Source organism: Phodopus roborovskii, unplaced genomic scaffold (genome assembly GCF_943737965.1).
Source record: "Phodopus roborovskii unplaced genomic scaffold, PHOROB, whole genome shotgun sequence".
Classification (NCBI taxonomy): domain Eukaryota; kingdom Metazoa; phylum Chordata; class Mammalia; order Rodentia; family Cricetidae; genus Phodopus; species Phodopus roborovskii.
The window spans coordinates 4,823,567-4,845,120 of record NW_026126540.1 but is presented as its reverse complement, the minus strand read 5'-3'; the positions used below and the strand labels follow the sequence as shown (position 1 = coordinate 4,845,120).

The following is a 21,554-nucleotide window of genomic DNA, read 5'->3' as shown; positions in this document are numbered from 1 at the left end:
TGGGATATTACCTTAACTGTGTAAGGGTGTGTTACATTTATTCCTGCTGTCTGTGTCAATGATGTAAAGATGTGATACTTTTGTTTCTGCTGCATATGTTCAAATATATAAAGACATGTTGCTTTTGTTTCACTTTGCCTGCCTAAGGCACCTGATTGGTCTCATAAAGAGCTGAACGACCCATAGCTAGACAGAGAAAGAATAGGCGGGGCTAGTGGGCAGAGAGAATGAGTAGGAGGAGAAATCTAGGAGAGAGAAAGGAAGGAGGAGAGAATGAGGGAGAAAGAGAGGGATACTTCCAGGGCCAGAAGCCAAGCAGCTGCCAGACAGAAATGTAAAAAGCCCCAAGTCAAACCACAGATAAAGAGAAACAGTATAATTTAAGTTATAAGAGCTAGCAAGAAATAAGAGCTAAGATGAGGTTGAAAATTCAAAACTAATAATACAGAGTCCCTATGTCATGATTTGGGAGCAGGTTGGTGGCCCAGAAGGAACAGCCTGATACAGTCTCCCTCTTTTTCCACGTTGTTCACTCTTTCTAACTACTGGCTTTGGTCTTCCTCAAATCAATCAAGTCGTTCCTGAATCCAGGCCTTTGTTTCTTCAATATGGATATTCATCATTCATATTCCTTCATTGTCTTCAGATACTAGCCTAGCTTCAAGTAAGACCCAGGCATTCCTCTTCCTTGCTCTTTGTTTTTCTGAAGAGCCTTTATCACCATTTGACATGTGTATGCATCTGCTAACATCTATCTTCCCTCATTAAAATATGCTATGGGTGTGAAGGTTTTGTTCTTTCTACTGCTCAGTAAACTAATGATCAGACTGGAACCCAGCACAGAATATGTGTGTACTCAATATTGACTGGTGGGATTTGTTTGAACAGTAGTTAGAAACAGCACAGTAGCAGCAAAAGGGAAGTGTACTGGCAGAAAGGGTAGATGTCTAGATGTCATTTGATGTACAAAAGCCAGACTGAAGTAAAGGGTGAAGAATGCGATTCTAAGACACCTTTTAAAATGTCATTGCCTTCCATCATGCACCCACTGACGGCTTCATCAGGCTCCACTACACAGAGCCAAGTCAAGTGTCCCACACATGCTCCTGGTTAAACTAAATGAGCCACAAAACAAACCCAAAAGATAAAAATCAGGGCGCGGGGCGGCACTCTGGGGACCATGGCCGATCCTCTAGTGAGGGAGATCAAGATCAAGACAGGCGTGGTGAAGTGGAATTTTGGAAGACCATAAAGAAGCCATTGCAGCAGCATTGTTTTTGTGAGAACACATAAACACTGAGTAGAAGACTTAAGGATGAATGATTATGAATCCCAGGTTTTTTTTTTTTTTTTTTTTTTTTTTAAAGAAAAAGTTGTGATTTTTTTAAAGTTGTGATTGGTCAAAGAAAAAGTGATGTATGAGAAAGAAGCAAAGCGGCAAGAAGAAAAAATTGAAAAATAGAAGGCTGAAGATGGTGAAAACTATGCCATTGAGAAGCAGGCAGAAATCCTGCAAGAGTCCCGGATGATGAATCCCAGATGCCAGCCCCTGTTAGAGGCTGCATATACCCATCTTCAGCAAATATTAGAAAGTGAAAAAGGCTTGAAAGAAACTGAGGAGCATAAAGAAGCAGGTGTAACTCTGGATTCAGTGAAGTTAGAAGCCTGAAATTTTTCTGTACAGGGTGTTTTTTATTTTCTTGGTTTGTTTTGTTTTTGGCATTAAATCCTGGAGTCCATTCTACGATTCATTATTTTTGGCCACTGCTGTGTTTAATAATATGAAAATGTGGTTCTTTTTATGCAGTTGCATGTATTTCTCTTTGCATAACTTAATGTGTCAAATAAATGAGTTCATCAAAAAAGGATAGCAATCAGTGAAAGAGCAGGTGGGAATGGAGAGCAACTGACAGAAATAGGAAGGAAAGTAAGCAGTCTATTATATACATGTACGAAATCGTCAAATAACAAAACTGATAAAAAGCATATTGTAAACGTATACCCTTTTAGTCATTTTTAGCACACAGTTTTAGTAGTGGTCACTACATTCAGACTGCAGTATAACTAATCTCTGGGACCTTTTCATCTTGCAAAACTAAAATTCCATTCACAACAATTCCCAATCTTTTCAGCCCCTAACGCACACACACACACACACACACACACACACACACACACACACACACACACACAGAGAGAGAGAGAGAGAGAGAGAGAGAGAGAGAGATTGAGATTTCTCTTTTCATGATTTTGACTCAGGTAAGCAAAAACTATACTATTTGTAACTGGTTTATTGTATTTGCAACGTAACATCAGGTCCATCCACACTGAGCATGTGATGGGGGTTTCTTTCTTTCTAAAGTCCAATGCTTTATTATAAGTAGAGCAACATTTTCTTTTTTATGCCATCTGCCAATAAAAATGAGCCATTTCTGTTTCTTGGCTATTATACATATTGCAATGAACAGAGCTGTGCAAATATCTCTCCAAGACTCAACTTTTGATTCCTTTGGTTATATGCTTGGAAGTAGGCTTGTTGGATGATTGGGTGCTTCTATTATTTGAGGAACTTCCAAAGTATTTTCTGTAACATTTGAACTATTTTGCTAGTGGTGTATGTGGGGTCTGGTTCCTCCATGTCCTTACTGATCCCACTTTGTGCTTTTGTGGATAGTGGGGATCCTAATGTATGAGGTGACCCCTCATCAGACACCTGAGTGGCAGTAGTTTTGTCTACTCTGTGAGTTGCCTTTTCTCTAATTATTTGCTTGATAAGGTCCTATCTGTTGTATTGCATTTGCTGCTTATGCTTTTGATACTGTGTTCAGCAAACCATTGCCAGCTCCAGTTCTTTTCTTCTAGTAGTTTTATAGTTTTTAGGATCAAGATTTTGGTTGTTTTGTTTGGATGGTGTGACTAGGGGTTGAATCCAGGCCACACTGTACATGCTAGACAAGTTCCATCAACAAGCTACATCCCCAGTCTTCAAAACACACTTAAATGAATAAAACAAAACAAAAAGCCAGACACATAAACAGTTACAATTTAGGCTTATCTTCATTGGTAATGTTATAGGAATGGATTTGATATTAGTTATTTTTCTGCTGCTGTGATAAGAGAGCATGGAAGAAGCACTTTAAGGGGTTAACATCTATCTGGTTTATGATTTCATAAGGATGGAGTCCAACATGGCAAGGAAGGCATGGTAATAGTCAGGAAAAGGATGTGGGAGGGGCAGGGAGCTGGAGGATCTTATTTTATAAACACACAGGAAGCAGAGAGAAAGAATAGGAAGTGGAATCAGGTCAGGAGACCTCAACATCTGCCACACTCCTAGCAAGACTCCAACTCAAAGTTCTACTTCCTTTGTACACAGCTCCACCCACTGGAGACTGTTCAAATACATAAGCCTATGAGGACACTTTCCATTTAAACATCACAGATGTGGTCTTATTTGAAATAGTCAGGTTCAAAAGAAATGCAGAATTTTGAAGAGGGTTCAGAAGACAGTTCTGAGGACACTTCAGAGTCTAAGGACAAAAACAACAGCATTGCCCATGAATTCAGCTTCCTAATTTAGAAAGTAGGAAATGCAAGACTGAAGTTTTGAACAGCTTGTGGTGTAAAAAAGGAAAGAAACAGTAAATCAAGAGAGACATATCCCCTAATTCTGTGAAAAGATTGGGGCTCACCTATAGTTTGCATCCAAGTGCCTACAGTGCTTTTATGTGTTAACTTATTACTCAACTGGAGCACAGAAGGACTGGTGAGTCTGGCAGGACATATTTAGAGAGCCTGGTTCTGCAGTGAGGGCAGTATACTTTTAGATCTGCAAAGAGAAGTACTGAGGTAACTTAGCAGGTCCCAACAGGCATTTGTCGTCTACAGATTTGGTCTGATCAAGTGGTGGCCTGTGACTGGTTGAAGAAGCTCATCTGTTTGTGGGGAACCTGCTACTAAAATACACTCTGACATTAGGTGTCAGCTTGTGTGTGTGCAGAGGAGGGTTCAGACACAACCTCAGGGCAATGGCCACCTCCCTATTTAATATCTTACAAAGGATTTGATTTTTCATGAGATGTACATGTGTGTGTCAATGTGTGCGACTATGCACATGAAGGCAGGTGCCCACAGAGCCGGAGGAGGTGTTGGATCTGCTGGGGCTGCCACTACAGGCAGTTGTGAGTTGCACGCATAGGTGCTGTGAACAAAGCTTGGTTTTCTATAAGAGCAGTAAGTGTCTTAACTGCTAAGCCATCTCTCTAGACCCTGCCTTGAAGAAATCGAAGTTAGGTTTTTAAGACTGAAGCTTTCCCAAGGGTAGACTAATCTTTCCTCTTCAGCTGAACAGTAAACAATGCTTAACTTTGTGGCTAGATGAATGTGAAGTACCTGAGGAGACGTAAAAAATCCTTGTGCTCAAAATTCAGTGGCGCAGGCAACCTAAAGAATAACACAGATAATTCCAATAAACAGATAAATATCAATACAAATAAGTCGTAAATGTAAAAAGAACAACTGCCCCACCAAAAAATGTAATTTTAAGAACCCACAGAGGGTGGGTGTGGTGGTGCAGGCCTTTAATCTCTACAGTCAGGAGGCAGGGGCTGGTGCATCTCTGAGTCCTAGGCCTGCTAGGGTTACATAGTGAGACCCTGTCTCCAAACAAAAGAAAACTGCACACCCTTCCCCCAACTTCACTGGATTTCTTCCTTATATTTTTTGTTCTCTCTCACATCTGACCCTGTCTACAGTCCTGTGTTCTCTTTGTAATTTCAGTAGTAGCTTTCAAAAGCACACTTATTTTCTCCATTTCCAACACACTGCCAGATTGCTTCTCAGAACCCCACTCTGCTCTCCTTGGCTGAACAAGGTTTTCGTGTGTGTTCTTCAAGGGTCATGCTTGTCCTTCTGTCTTTCAACAATGCTTCTCTTTAAGATCTATCTTGAATTACAGCTTCAACTTTGAATTCTTCACTGGGGACAAATAGCTGTATCTCCAAGTTCCAGTTTCTGACTCTTGTCCTCTCATTCAGTGCTTAAAGCACATGTGTACCTGAATGTTTCTCCATCATCAGAAAATGGTGGAGTCCAAACAGAACTTGCAAAAAACTATTCCTTTCTGTGACCTATTTATTCAGCCATCTGTTCTGATAGCAAGCATTTGCTGGATGTGTGGAATGTGCCAGAACCTTGGGTGCCAAGGAGCGTGACAGTTCTTATTTTGGAATATTTTAGTCTTGGCAGGAAAAATACCTGTAAACCAGTCTATAAATACACACAGGCAAGATGTGGAAGCCATTGTACACCATCATTGGACTCAGAGAAGGGCATTTCTGGTGAGTCAAAGGCATGTACTTCTCTATCATGTTTGACACTGAACACAGGAAATGATTCAAGTTATAGCTACTTCTGCTGGACATGTTGGTATGGCCTGTGAAGGTCACTAAGTGATCTCTCAGTTGAACTCTGGGAATTGTGGGCAGGGATCTTGGTCATAATCAAAGTAGGAACATTTGGATAGATGCATCTAAGCCAACTATTAGGCGCTCCGCAGCAACAGTCTCCTCAGAGGGAATAGTGGAGGCTGTGGTGCCTGCAAAGTGAGCTGGAAAGCAAAGTCCCAACACGGATGCAGCTAGGGAGCAGGGGCTGGTGTCAGGGGTGCTTTTCCTCTTGGTCCAGGCTTTACACCTTTGTAGATTATAAACTTTAGAATCAGGCTGACTATTGTGGAAACTGGTTTGGCCACTTTCCCATGCCATGGCCTTGAAGTCTAAAGACTTTCCCATGCCCCAGTCTCCTCAGCTACAAAAGCAGACTTGCTGTTGCTTCTTCTCCACAGGGCTATTGTAAGAACTCAACCAGTTTCTACATGCAAAGCACATGGAAGAGACCAGGGATTGACATGTGCTTAAAAGCAAACCATCATTAGTGTTTCTACACTTTACTACACACTGAACCAAAATTGCATTTGTTTGCATTAAAGGACATAGCAATTGCACCAAACTTGGTGTGACCTTTACTGAGAAATATGGTTACTTTCACAAGCAGCCTTTTGAACTTCCAGACACGGAAATGTGAGGGCTGACAAGGTGACTCAGGAGGCAAAGGCACTTGGCAACAACCTGATGACCTGAGTTAAATCCCCAGGACCCACATGGTGCAAGGAGAAAACCATTCCCACACGTTGTCCCCTGACATCCACATGTGTGTGGTGTCAATGCTCCCCCATGTGCAATAATCTGATGTGTGAAAAGTTTATAAGAACTAGAATCCATTAATTTGCTACTTGAGTTATTTATTGAGAAGCTATCCGTCTTCCTAGTTCATACAGTTGTAAAATAACTTCAGGTCTTTCCAGTAGTGGTATCTTTGCTAGGGTTGTATTATTTTGATTCCTAGTATTTACAAACAGCACCAATGTTGTCGTGTGGATCATTTAATGGCCAGTACTTATCCTTGCTTCACAAAATCTGGCATTAAGGAAATGACTTTGAACAGACTTTCTCATATTGTTAATGCATTTATTTATCAATGCTCAATTTCCTGAACTGTCATCCCTGGGGCTTCAAGTCTCCCCAGACATCTCTTTAAAGAAGCCCGTCAAAAATCTCCCTCCAAAAAGGTTTCTTTTGAATTCATTGACCCTGATGAAGGTGATGATAAAGTCATCTTTATGGTTTGCTACAAAAGGGAAAAAGGAGCCAAAAGGGAGAGAGGCACAGAATGACAATGACAATGACAAGAGTCCCGTGAGAGTCAATCACTTCTGTGTTTTCATTCTTGTTCTATTATCTTCAATACACTTTTTGATATCTGGCAAATACATACACACTCTAGTTGAGGTGATAATGAAAACATTAGCAACGAGCAAGGCACAGATGCCGAATAATTAGAACAGATGTTGGCTGTAAACAACTGGAATAGTGAGTCTCAGGTGAAAATGGCTATGCTCACCTGGCCACTTGAAGCACTTTTCCTTGTGCTGTTTTCAAGGTAGAAATTGTAATGTGGAAATGTTTTATAACACAGACATTTTTCTAATAACTGTTACTTATTTTGAATTCAAGAACTACAAAGGCATTTGTATAATAGGGCTTTTCACTACAAATTACTTTCCTTTTCTTCAAATGTGTATTCTGCTTGGCAAGGCTCTCAGCTGCCCTAAGAGCAGCTGAGCAGAAGAGTAGACTCTTCATAGCACATACAACTTTATTTTGAGATTGTCAACAACAGGCAATTTTTATTAGCCAGAAGAAAGCAATTACTATATAATATGAGAAAAAAGAAAACTCCAAAATGCATGTCCCTGCTCATCCAACAGACTTTTTTCCCATCATGAGAATTTTGACAGTCGGAATGAAGCCAGTTACCCACATCCAGAATTTTCTGTCTTGCTCATGCCTGAGATTACCCTTACAAAGATAGTCATGAAGCTAGCCCACTTGGTATTTGACAACTACATACAGCAACATTGCTTTTGATGCTGATACAGCTGTATCCAGCATTGACCAAGGACCCAACGCATGGTTTTCCAAGTTACGGTCCACATTCATTCTCAGACACATTTCCAGCACTCTGTCACTCAATGTAAAGTCATCTCCAGTGGCCGGATGACATGCTGGGGACAATATTCACCATTTTAATAACTAGGAGGAGACATAATATGCCTCCCAGGGCAGACACTGAAAAGGCTATATCCTCGCTTTCCCAGGTTCCCTTGCCAGCTAGCATGTGGGCTATGATCCCACTAATCAGGTCACCTCCCCCTAAGTTCTAAATCCAGAGAAAATGGCAGAAAGTGCTAGGGAAAAAGAATTCTTCAAAGGACTGGTCTTACAAGGCATTTTCCAGGAATAAAAATATAAGAGGCAGAAAGAGTCCCCTCATGTTAGCTCTGTGTGTTTGTGTGTGTCAAAGTATGAAGTTTATAGCAAAATGATGTGAAGACACCCAAGAGAGAGAGAGAGAGAGAAAGAGAGAGAGAGAGAGAGAGAGAGAGAGAGAGAGAGAGATGAAAGGGGAAAAGAGGAGGAAGAGTAAATTTAATAAAACTTGAAAGGAGGTCATGAGAGGGAAAGGGTTGTTTTAAAGAAGGGAAAGAGATACAGAACCCATGTGACCTAAAAGCAGAAGGGGGGTGCTCCCGGGGGCAGGAGAGTACAAGGAGGGAAGCAGAGGCAGAGGTGTGCAGAGAAGAGTGGAGCAGGAGGGCCAGCAAAAGCTATATTTAGAAACAGGGTTCTTGCTACGTATCGCTGGTGGCCCTGAACTTGGAATTCTCCCACCTTGGCCTTCCAAGAACTGTGATTATAGGTGTGAGTCTTACTGTATATCTTAAATATGGATGCAATAGCGACTGAGAACCTGGTTTCCTGAGGCACAGATGGGCTAGAGTCAAACGTGGGCTTTGTTGCTTATTAATTAGTAATCTTACATAGGTTAGTTAGGCTCTCTCAGGGTTGCTGAGAGAATAACATGGTAACACTTGGGAAAGCCTGAACAATGTCTAATGCCACCAAGGCTTCATTTACATTTGTCACCATTAGTTACAATATAAGAGTGAAGAAAGCTGGCTGGCCATGAGCAGCAGAGAAGCAAGCAAGCAGGAACATGGCTCTCCGTTGCAGGTAAGAAGTAATGAACTGCCGGAGTTTCTGCCTAGACGTCCTCCAAATTGCAGACTGTGACCTGAAAATGCAAGCCAAATAAAGCCTTTCTTCCCTAAGTTGTTTCTGTCTAGATATTTTACCACAGGAATTGAAACGAAACTCAACAGCTCAGAAATCGTTTACGTGGATTTAGCCTGAACCCGTGTTTCAGACTCTAGAGCGGTGCTTTTGAATGAGGATGTTTAGAATATCTTGGGAGGGCATTACTGTTTTTTTTACAGTTACAGTACATGTCCATGAGATTTAACTGGGCTATGGATGCTCAGGATTCTGCAATGTGATGGACAGCCCTACAGAACAATTATCAAATAGCAGAGAGAAAAACTGTTTGTAATCACCTATGTCTTTTGCATCTCAGTAGAGTAGTTTTGGAAAGGCATACACTGAGTTTTTAGGAATGTAACCACTGTACAAATTAAGTTGCACTTTTCCCTTAGGATTTTAAGGGTTACTTGCACCTCAGAAAAATCACTTCACTAATGTCATCGCCCCTCATTGTACCTGAGCTGTCAAAAGTCTGTCAGCTGTCAGTCTGTACTTGTAGCTGTCACTCTTGTGGAACCACAGTTGGCATATAAGTCCAAGAATGTGACAAGTCCATTATGAGGCTGAAATTACTGGTGGTAGCTGACTCTAGGTATTTTCACATCAAAACACCTAGAGATCATAATACATTAACTTCCATTTATATTGTTAGGGTACTCTGTTGAATTTGAAAAACATTATGCATAAAATTGGAGTATATACTCCATGAAGTTTATGCCAGGATATCATGTTAAATGCATGTTATTAAAAACAAAGTGTTGGTTATATAAAAGTAAGAATCATGACTTTCGAGCAAAAAGAACCACAATAATAAATTTTCCTGACAATTTCCCAATGCAGAGGAAGTTAGTATAGGGCAAGTGTCACGTGTGTTTTTGTATGATCTGGCACTATAAAAATGAAAGCCGAGAAAGGAGAAACTGACGGTTGTTACAAGGTGGGGCAGTCCTTATACTCTGGTTGCCAAACTCTCCCAGGATCACTGGGCTTGTTTCGCTTAGTTTCCTCTTTTCTTTCTCTTGTCAGGGGTAACAACATTCACTTCAATTAATACATTGTGTTTTATATCAGATAATTACAGTTCAGTCTTTTCCTGCTTTGACAGCAATCTTTTTCTAGTTAAAGGTTCTGATTGTTGAAGTGTCACAGCTCTCAAACTCTGTTGGACACGTCCAGACTCTGCTTCTGAGGTCAAACATCCCCTGGCCTCTTCTCAGGCATCAAGAATCATGCAGCCATCTTTGGCTGACTTCCATAGCCAAGCAGAGCAGGTAGGTTCCCGGAGCACAGTTCTCCCAGGAAAGCTGTGCTAGGTAAAACCAAGCTATTCCATTCCAGTAAGTTTCTTCTGAGACCCCCAAGAAAGTCACTTAACTTCACCGTGAATTAGTGCCCCAAGCAGAAAGGAAGATTAGAAAACATTCTATCTCTTTCTTGTCTTTGCTCTAGTAGCAATCCCACTGCTACCAGAACTGTTTTCCCATTGCTTACTGCCTCAGGATGTTCGGCAGAGCTAGGCGGATCAGTTAAGCAGCTGGAGGTCTCAGGGGAAAGATGTTTCATTCAATGGGGCTATTTATTGACCAGGACTGACAGACTGGAGGCCAAGGAAAGCTGATATTTAACATCTGTTTCGAAAGGTGCAAATCTCCAGCAGCTGTGCAGCGGCTCCATCATTTTATGACATTGCTCAAGGTCAAGATGGATTTCATTTTAAGAATAAGGTTTATTTCCTGATACCATTTGCCAGCTCCCTAACCTAGGCACTCCTGACCCTCTGTGGACGACATTCCTGCTTCCTGTGAATGATACAGAAACATCAGTGAGACAAATGCCAGGCTCTTCACAGTATCTATGTTTGTGGAACAGCTCCTGTGTTTCTATCACCCAGGAGTCCGCCCCTCTCTCTTGCTCACAAGACCACTTGTGTAAGACAGTGACCGAGATGCCACTCTTGGCAGTGTCTACACTGGAGGTAACATTAATTCTTCTCCACAAATGAACTCTAAGGATTTGAACTTTCCAGAGTGAAGACAGGAACATTCTACTGAATTTGACATCTTTTCCTTTGACATGACTGATAGGACCAGAGGGACCAAGCCATGGGCTAACCTGGGCCAACTAGATTCTACTTTAAGAATTGAAGAGAAGTGAATAGTCCAGTGTAATAACTTTTTTTTAAAGTGGCTAGAAATGCATTTGTCATTCCTCCTCCAAGGAGATGCCACCTCAGTTCCCTCTCCTTGAATCCAGGCAGGACTGGACTGTTTCTAACAGCCACACTGGAAGAAGGCAGCCCAGACCAGGTCTGAAAACGCCATGTGATTTTTCACCTGCTAGGAGTGACATGCTTTGGTTACCACCTCTAAGGACAGAGTTTCTCAACACATGGGACACATGTAAAGGGCCTGTCATTTGGTTCCTATGCCAACAGGACCATGTCCAGGCAGCTCTGGCTAAGAGACACTGTAGGGGTCAAATTGTTTCACCATACTAGCCCAGGTGCTAGAAATAACAGAAGTATTCCCAGATGATGCCTGGAGAAGATAAACAAAGCTTTCCATTGCCTTGACCCACAAAGTCCACAAGCACAAAAGGAAAAAAAGAAAATGACTACACCCTGAAATCTGGAGTTGTTTAAGAAATGGAAGTAACTGAAATCTCAAATCAGTCCTCTCCCACACCTCAGTGCCTCAGTCCTATAGCAGAAATAACCATGGCAGAGCCTCACAAAGTCAGCTATTAACAGAAATACATTAACTTCTTCGAATTTCCTAACCAAATCTCTTTCCACTGGGGCTCATATCCATTCTAGGAATTATGTGTGTGTGTGTGTGTGTGGGAGGAACAAATGACACACACACACACACACACACACACACACACACACACACAGAGGCAAGGACAAGATTATACAAAAGTGACACTGAAGGTTCATTATGACTGTGGGGACAATGATCTATTTAGGATTAAGGATTCTCCCAGGTGCAGAGCTTGACTCAGACAACAGTCTGTAAACTTTTCTCCTCAGAAGCTACAACTTTTCAAGGTACAAGATCTTGAGGGTCCAGAGAGCTATCATTCACAGCTAATGATGGGCAGTTTGTGTCCTTGAATCCTTAACCTCTGCAGAGGAAAAAGCTGTGGGCATTATGAAGGTGTGCTTTCCTTGCAGAACACAGACACTACGGTGTGTTTGATGGAGTGCTCTGGCCACAGACACACCTCCCTGCAGGATTCCTGAGTCTAAGGAGGTAAACCTGGCCTAGAGAAGACCCTCTTCTCTAACAAAGCTGCATTACCTCGCTCATGTGCCTGAACTTCCCTCATACTATGTGGAGTGCCAGGTGGAAACTCAGTTGTCCAGGCTCAACAACCCTTGTGGCTCTCCCATTCCCTTCAGCTCTCTGTCCAGCCCATGACCACGAATTTCATTCCTTCATTTAGAGAAAAATTGTTAAGAGGGGCTCTTTAACACTCACAGGGACTTCCTAGATGACACGTGGATAGACTGACTCTCAATGAAATTGACCTCCAGTTCATTCTCCGCATCCTCCCTTTGTGACTTGGGTATGCTTGAGCTGCCACTTCCGCCAGGTTTTCTACTTTTGCTTTCATAACTGTGCTTCTATCCACAATACAGAAGGATAACATCCCTCACAGCTGTCAAGAATCTTGCTAGGTATCATTAACTAAGACTGTAAAAAGCTAGGAGAGGTCAAAGGGACAATCTGAAAGTGTAGCCTTCCATCTATCCACAAACTTATGGAAAGGAGTTTACCCACACACCAATGCAGTTACTGGAAATAAAATTAGAATCTGGTGTGATTTTTACAGGGCATTTGTTATAGGGAAGAAAATTGTCAATTTATTTATTTATTTTTAGTTCAGAATTTAGGAACAAGCTGAGCTTGAGAGGGATGTACCAGGCCATCTCTGGAAACCCTGCAGCTCCAAGCATGTTTTTTTCTCTGTATGTCATTAGCCCCTTTCCTGGGTCAGACAGGCCCTCTAACTCTGTGACAGGGAAAAGGAGAGCAAAACAGACTAAGAAATTATACATGTAAGGCAAAAGTTTAAACTGAGGGGTCATTCCTAAGAAAGACATGGGAACTTCTCCCTAGCTCTCATCTTCCTCTCTAAAAAACACCTATGAACTCAGCTTCCTTGAGCTACAAAGATGTTTATGCTATGATTTTAATGTTTTAATTTTAATAGTGTGTACATGTACTTTTTAAACTGAGGGGTCATTCCTAAGAAAGACATGGGAACTTCTCCCTAGCTCTCATCTTCCTCTCTAAAAAACACCTATGAACTCAGCTTCCTTGAGCTACAAAGATGTTTATGCTATGATTTTAATGTTTTAATTTTAATAGTGTGTACATGTACTTTCACACATAATTAAGTTCTTGTTGACACAATGCCATAGGTCAAGAATTGGGAAAGAGAAGACAGGATTCAAATCAGGATGTGGCTGATTCTAAGGTCAGTAATGTCATTACCACACTATGTTGCCTTTCATGTGCTTAAAGCAAAATAAGACAAACAGAGCCACTAGTGAATGGGAGACAGTGGGCACTGGCAAACACAGAATTTATCACCAACCCACAGCAGGCATCAAGCACCCCTAATACTGAGAGACAGGTAAAGGTCCCAAGTTCAGCAGCTTCAAGGAATCCATTTAAGGATCAGCACAACAGCCAGTCAGAGTTTTCCAGAGAGCGGGAGGATTTGACCACATCTATCATATCTGACCTCATTTCATTTTATGTAACTTTCGCATCCTCCCCCCAATAATAATCTGCTAAAACCTTGTCAAAAGGCAAGTATTTTTAGCTAAACTCATCTTCTTTGGTGGCTGTGCAATACTGATTTCCCTCCAGCTGCTGGCTTATAAGGAAGAAGAATCACCCAGAGGCCTGAAGTTAAAGTGGGAAACTAACACATCTGATTGTATTCCAAGGATGACCTCAGAACTGTGTGCATCCTGTCTACAAATGCAATTATATCTGGCCCACAGTCTTTCAGATGTGACTTTTCAAAATTTATTTATGTATTCTTTCACAATTCCATGCATAAAGATTTGATCCTATCATCCTCATTATTCTCAGTCCCCGTACTCCCATCGAACTCTTGCCCATATCTCTTCTAGCTTTGATATCTGTCTTTTATCTTTACTTTGTGAGTGTGTATGTATGTGCTTGTGCGAGCACATGTGTGTGCATGCATGCAAGCTCCAGTGCATTTAGTTAAGGTTGCCTGACATAAAGACATTATGTTGAAGCTGAGCTTGGAGCTTCCTCCCTCTTGGCTATCTTTCAAAGTGCTGGGGTAGCAAGGTCAGCTGTCTTCTTACTCAGCTATGGACTTACAATACCAGCCTAACAGCCAGGCTGCATCCACTGATGCAAAATTAGAGTGACTGTCATGAGATAACCAGCCACTTCTCAACTGGACTTGAGGTCTGTCCCACCAGAGAAAAATCATGCCTTGTACCATAAACTTGGTCAAAAGACTGTGGCTCAGCAGGTCATAGGTCTTGGGGTAGGAATGCAGTGGGCAGACTACCTCTGATGTTCTGCTAAATGGACAAGCTATCAAATTGCTTTCTAATACTTCCATTCACACCTCTAAGGTTTGAGGTGCTCTCGGCTCTGATTAGAGAAGCTTCTTTTGGCAGTACGTGGTGGTGAACACAGAGACTCACAGTGGGTCAAGGAGATGAGAATAAATGATGGTTCAGTGCTTGGTCCAATATGAGACATTTATATCATTCCCAAAAGCCTCAAGGAATATGAGGGAGGTGGGCTTGGGAGGAATGTAAGAGAGTGAAGAAGAGTGCTATGAAATGCTCGTTTGACATGTGAATGATTAGCTGTTGCAATCATGAGCTCAGCAGCTGTGATTACCTGTAATAACATTGCCCAACAAGGTCCTACTCTTCCCTGAGGAGCTACGGGCAGTTAAAGATTACTGGGTGTGTGTGTGGGGGGGTGTCAGTCACATTCCTCAATTATATAGCCATAGATAAATTGCCCTTGGCTCAAGACCCCCATCACCCATCCCGATGCTCAAGTGTGATTTTAAGACACAACCTTGTCTGCAAAGGCACACGGATGAGTTTCTGTTTAATGTGGGTCAAAGTTTCCATAAGCTGAGTAATGAGCACAATGTGCAAGTCTCTAACTGTGTCCAGTCATTTTCATTTCCTCTTGTTCCTTAGTGCTACATCTCAGGGTGAATTTCTTCAGAACGTGCATCTAGCAAATTCTGAAAGTAAAATACATATGCATTCTCTCAAGAAACGTCTTCCTGCAAACAACTGTTTAAACCAAGTAGTTGCTAAACGAGAAGGCTACATGTCATTCCCATAGTGGGGGAAATGTCTTCTCTCATTCCTCAGGGAACAAAGGTTTCCATCCAGAGAGTGGTATACAAGCAGATGACCACAAGGACAGACAACTACACAGCAATAAAAGGTAAAATCCACTCAGTGACTCATTTTTCAACCCTGCCCCCTAGAAAACAGCGAAAGGAGCCCAGAAATTCAGAAAACTTTTCCACTGAAGGTCACCAATGCATCAAATGCTGAAAGTCACACACAGAGTTCACTGAGTCATTCTCCAGATCCGTTTTAAAAATCAAAAGAAAAAAAAATCATCAGATTTAATAAAAACATAATAAATCTTAGAACATTAGTAAAGAGAGTGAAGAAGAGAAAAAGAAGTTAGAGACTTATTCTCGGGGGGGGGGGGGTGAGGGGTGGGGAGAATGCCTTACTCTTGAAGCATTAAAGACAATGCCCAGAAAGCCTAACCTTCATGGGGCTGCAGGAGCTCAGTGGTTAAGAGCACTTCCTGCTCTTGAAGATGACCCAAGTTTGGTTCCCAGCACATACACGGTAGCTCACAAATTGTCTGTAACTCCAGTTCCAGGGGATTTTACTCCCTCTTCCGGCATCCACAAACACTAGGCACACAACGACACAAATATATCAATCCATGCAAAAACACACATAACCAAAAGAAAATAAATCTTACAAACAAACAAACAAGTAAACAAACAAACCAAAAAACCCACAAAGAACACATTTCAGTCCCATTTAGATCTTCAGACATTGGCCTGGCTAACAGCTTGACTGCAGTCTGAAGCAGGAATAAACCAGAACTCTGACTCAAAAGCTGTTAAGTATTAAGAACTTACCACTACTTTAAGATGCTATGTTTTCGTGTAATTTGTTATGGAACAAATTATTATCTAGTACTAGAAATAGCAAAAAAAAAAAAAAAAAAAAAAAAAAAAAAAAAAAAGAAAAAAAGAAAAGAAAAAAAAACTGAAAACAAATGGAAACAGAACAAATATAATTAACTTAAAGAACAGTTTTCCTACCTAGGAAAGAATAAGAAAGGATAATGAAATAGATAAGAGCCAGTATTTGAACATAGTTAAACTAATGTCCTTGTCATAGGAGAGTACGTCCTTTGGGTATATGCCCAAGAGCAGTATTGCTGGATCTTGAGGTAGATTGATTCCCAATTTTCTGAGAAATCACCATACTGATTTCCAAAGTGGCTGAATAAGTTTGCACTCCCACCCTCGCAATGGAGGAGTGTTCCTCATATTCCATATCCTCCTCAGGATAAGCTGTTACCAGTATTTTTGACCTTAGCCATTCTGACTTGTGTGAGATGGTTTCTCAGAATCATTTTGATTTGCATTTCCCTGATGGCTAAGAATGTTGAGCAATTCCTTATGTGTCTTTTGAGATTTTTCTGTTGAGAATTCTCTGTTTAGATATGTATCCCATTTTTAAAATATGATTATTTGGTATTTTGATGTCTAGTTTCTTGAGTTTTTTATATATTTTGGAGATTAAGCCCTCTGTCCATTGTGGGATTGGTGAAGATCTTTACCCATTCTGTAGGCTGCCATTTTGTTTTGTTGACTGTGTCCTTTGCCTTATAGAAGCTTCTCAGTTTCATGGAGATCTCATTTATTAATTGTCAACCTCAGTGTCTGTGCTACTGGTGTTATATTTAGGAATATCCATGCATTCAAGGCTACTTCCCCCTATGAGGTTCAATGTAGCTGAATTTATGTTGAGGTCTTTGATCCATATGGATCTATCTGCAATCTTCTACAGGTTGACAACTAGGTATGCCAGCACCATTTGTTAAAGATGCTTTCCTTTTTCCATTTGTATAATTTTAGCTTGTCAAAAGTCAGATGTTCATAGGTGTGTGGATTAGTATCAGGGGCTTCAATTTAATTCCATTGGTCCACCTGTCTCTGTTTCTGCCAATACCAAGCTGTTTTCATTACTATAGCTCTATAGTAGAGCATGGAGTCATAACACAAGGACATTAGCTCAACTGTGTTCACAGCAGCATTATTCATAATAGCCAGAACATGGAAACAGCTTAGAAGCCCCTCAACTAAAGAATGGATAAAGAGAATCTGGTACATTTATACAATGGAGTACTACTCAGTGGCAAAAAACAAAGACATCATAAAATTTGCAGGCAAATGTATGGAACTAGAAGAAGAAGAAGAAGAAGGAGGAGGAGGAGGAGGAGGAGGAGGAGGAGGAGGAGGAGAAGAAGAAGAAGAAGAAGAAGAAGAAGAAGAAGAAGAAGAAGAAGAAGAAGAAGAAGAAGAAGAAGAAGAAGAAGAAGACATCCTGAGTGAGGTAACCCAGATGCAGAAAGACACAGAATGTGTACTAATTCATAAACGGATATTAGAAATACAACAAAGAATAACTAGCCTATAGTCCACAACCCTAGAGAAGCTAGATAATAACTTTAAGATGGATACCCCTGGGAAGGGGAAATACACAAGATCTCCTAAGAAAATCTGTGAACCTGGGGAGGGAGGAAGGAAAGGAGGAAGGGGAGGGGAGAGGGGAGTAGGGTGGAGAACTGGTTTGAGATGGGGGAAGAACAGACAGGGAGAGCAAAGAAAGATATCTTAATTGAGGGAGTCATTATGGGGCGATTGAGAAACCTGGCCCTAAGAAAATTCCCAGGAATCCACAAGAGTGACCCCAGCTAAGACCCTAAGCATCAGTGGAGAGGATGCCTGAACTGGCCTTCCCCTGTAATCAGTCAGATTAATGACTACCTGAATTATCATTATAGAACCTTCATCCAGCAACTGACGGAAGCCCATACTGAGATCCACAGCTAAGCACTGGCAGAGCTCCCAGAGTCCAATCAAAGAGAAGGGAGGAGGGATAATGTAAGCAAAGGGGTCAAGACCATTTTAGGTGTACCCACAGAAACTGCTAGCTTGAGCTAATGGGAGCTCACTGACTCTGGACTGAGTGTGGGGACCTGCATAAGACTGAAGTATGCCCTCTGAATGTGGGTGACAGCTATGTGGCTTTGGCAGTCTGTGGGGACACTGGCCGTGGGATACCTTGCTCAGCATAGGTATAGGGGGAAGGCCTTGCTTGATCCTACTACCTCAAAGTGATGTGTCAAACTCAGAGTCAAGGGGTGATGGGGTGGGAGGAAGGTGAGGAGAGCAGGAGGAGGGAAGTGAGTGGAACTGGATTGGTATGCAAAATGAGAAAAGATTGTTTTAAAACAAAAAAATTGATTTAAAACAAAAGCCAGTATCTGTTGGTCTTTGATATGCCCTGGGCAGGAAGTTAATTTACTTCCAGTAAAATATAAGTAATCTGATCTACTATAATGAGAATGATAAAAAAAAAAAAGAAAAGAAAAAACAATCCCTGTGTGCTGTGCTGTTACATCATGCCGAGATAAGAGAAGAAAGATGAGTGTATGCAGTACATAGCCACTATTTTCTAAACAGTATCTTCTCATTAAACACTCTTTAAGGATTTATATCATAAGGCGGCATCAGAAAAAAAAAATCCCACCCAAGGACTTATTTTATTTACTTTTACTGTACTACACTGCTTCACAAGGAAAACAGCCAGGGTTTGGCTGTAGCTCAGGAGAAAGCCTGAAAACAAGTCAGGGAATGAAGACAGGACAGACACACAGACACAGCAGTACAGTGAAGCTCGGTTCTGGTGGGGCTCCTAAATCAATATCAGCACAACCTGGGACCTCAGAGTGAGAGAGAGAGAGAGAGAGAGAGAGAGAGAGAGAGAGAGAGAGAGAGTGTGTGTGTGTGTGTGTGTGTGTGTGTGTGTGTGTGTGTGTGTGTAGCGCACATAGGGGAGGGGTTAGTGAGCTTCAGTAGGAGGTCTCTGCGGGTGAGCAGTCTCAGTCTGTGAATGTCCAGGAGGAGGAAGCTGCAGTTGCTAGTCTTTGCTCACACTGATCAGTCACTCATAAGCACTCATTCAGACTCCTAAGGAGAACACTACCATTCTGGGAACATTGCCATTCCCCTTGAGCGTGGCACATGTGGGTAATGGAGTCTTTCCTTGGAGTCCTCAAAATGCTCTGCTCATGTCAAAATACATTCACTCAGAACTTAACTCACAGCTTTCTCCATTCCCTATGCACTAGGAAGATTTTGTTAACTTTCATTTAAAACAAAACAAACAGAAAACACACATAATGAAGGCAAAAATATAAACAATATGCTGTCATCAAAAAGAAAAGTAAATGGTTTCATAGTTTTTCCATCTAGAGTTTTGTACACTTATGAAAACACATGCCTAAATTGTAAGTCCTGGCTCACTGTGTCACTAAGCTTGAAGAGCCCAGCTACCATTATTCATTTATCATAGAAACAACTAACCAATATTTTTTTTTTTTGTTTGGGCAGTGTAGCTGCCATGCTGAGCTGTTACATCAAACACACCTGTTCCTTTCACATTCTGCTGTATGTAAGAGTTTCTATCGATGCCTTTGAGCACCTTTTAAAAAAGAGTTTATTACAGGTACATGTAATAAACAGGTAGAACCTTAAGTTAAGGGTGGGGCAGGGAGTGGGGAGGGCCAGCCATACCATGTGATCGGAGGTCACTGAGGTAGACAAGCAATTGTACAGCAAAGACAGGAGTGGAGGGATTCACAGAAATAGTAAGAAAAGGAAAAGAATACTTAGGCTCAGGCTAGTGCCTGGAAGAGCCAGAGGAGAAGACAAAAGAAGTCACACCTTTCTGAGTCAAGAAGCAGAAAGGCAGATAGAGGTATGGCAACTTCACACAGGCTTGTGGCAACTATACTAGGGCATGGGAACTCTGGGAAAGAAAAGTTTGTCATCTCCATAAAGGACAATTATTCCTTCTCTTTAGCATAGTTTATCCCTTTCTGTGGATGGTCCAACTGGATTAACTCACATTTTGGGTGGCTTGGAAGGCCATCCCTGCCCACCAAGGCCAGAGAAATAACTTTCTCTAATAGAACTCCTCAGAGCCCTGATCAAAGCTACTATAACATCCCCACTCTAAAGAGGAAACCCTAAAATCCTTTAGGAACCTGACCAGGGATTACAGTGATGAACCACTCTGCCTGAACTCTAGGCTTAAAAGCCATCCTTTAGTGAAGACAAATTAGGCTCATTTCTGTTTATGATTAAACCTGTTTCTCAAGGATCAGGCTATACCCCACCTGTATGTAACCTTAACTACAAAAGGTTCTGTACCGCCTGTTCCAGGAAACAGCAACCATGTCTTGTTTCAAAAAGTTATTATAACCACTATGCAATGCTACCTTTGTTTTAGAAGGTTGTCACCTTGCAACCAAGTCTTTGTTTCAAGAGGTCCTTATGATTAACTTGTTATGCTTACGTTCTGCTCCTGTAACCCCAACTATTTTGCCCTCCAAATCCTCCATTGGGAAATTCCCTACCCCTGTATTGTAAAATCCTTGTCCTTCTCACATCTAATGATGACCTCTTAAATGTGGCAGTAGGGGGAGGCAGCCTGTGCACATGAATAAAAAAGCTTGCTTTAATTAATTTGGCAATGGTGATTTGGGTTTGTGGTATTTCTCCTTGAATCTTTGGGATTAACAATAGCTTCCAAACATTTCTGGCTGCCAGCCAGGACAGGACTCAGGTCATTTATGGTTTATGGCCAAGGACATAAACTGAGGCTCCTATCTCCAAAACTGCCTGATGCATTTCTACCTCATCATCATTCCTGTCTCTGGAGAGTAGCCCTAACTACCATTGGGAAGTAGGTTCAACAATCTATCTGGCTTTTTTAGACTGAGTCAGGCCATGATGTGTGGCAGTTGGGATAATCCTTCACTGAGCACTTTAATGCACATATCTGCATGCTGCACAGAAAATGTTAAGAAAAGAAAAAAAACCCAGCAACTTATCTAAGTTTTTATAGATGTCTAAAGTAGGAAATGACCACAAGATGAACTCACTTGCATTTGGTAAGTGATACTTTAAGGGTCCACCTTCTATGCTGGTCTGGGACACTTTTCATCCATTGTCTCACATTCTCTTGGTCTTACCTTTTAATTAACTGCTAGCAAGGGAACCTCTTGAGCCTGGGAACACCCTTGGTCTAGAATACTTTATCCTTTTCTTTTTATCCCAGGAATTAAACTGGCATCCAGGGAAGGTATCCAGCACATGAGCATAGCCAAACCAGGAGTGAAGGGACATGAGTGACAATGCGGAGGACAGGAGAACAGCTCAGTGGCTCTGGGCATGAGCCACAAGCTTCCCAGGAATGTGGCCGTGCTTAAACAGCAACTGTGAAGAGAGCCCAACTCCACAAGTGGTCCTGGTTCCTGCTTCAGATCCAGTGTCCCCAATCCCTGTTCCCTAGGATCACACTCCTACAGCAACTCTAAAGCCATTTGTTTCAGGTTCCACTTCTGGGGAACCCAGGTGAAATCCCAGCACTCAGGAGGCAGAGGCAGGTGGATGGATCTCTGTGAATTC

General features: G+C 41.6%; 1 protein-coding gene and 1 pseudogene across 1 annotated transcript in view; one reads left to right on the top strand and one right to left on the bottom strand.

Annotated features, from left to right (window-relative positions):
• Positions 1-21,554, bottom strand: part of Ppm1l (protein phosphatase, Mg2+/Mn2+ dependent 1L) — a 260,607-nt gene that overhangs the window by 42,079 nt on the left and 196,974 nt on the right. The window lies entirely within an intron of this gene.
• On the top strand, positions 1,181-1,669 carry LOC127232630 (tubulin-specific chaperone A-like; annotated as a pseudogene).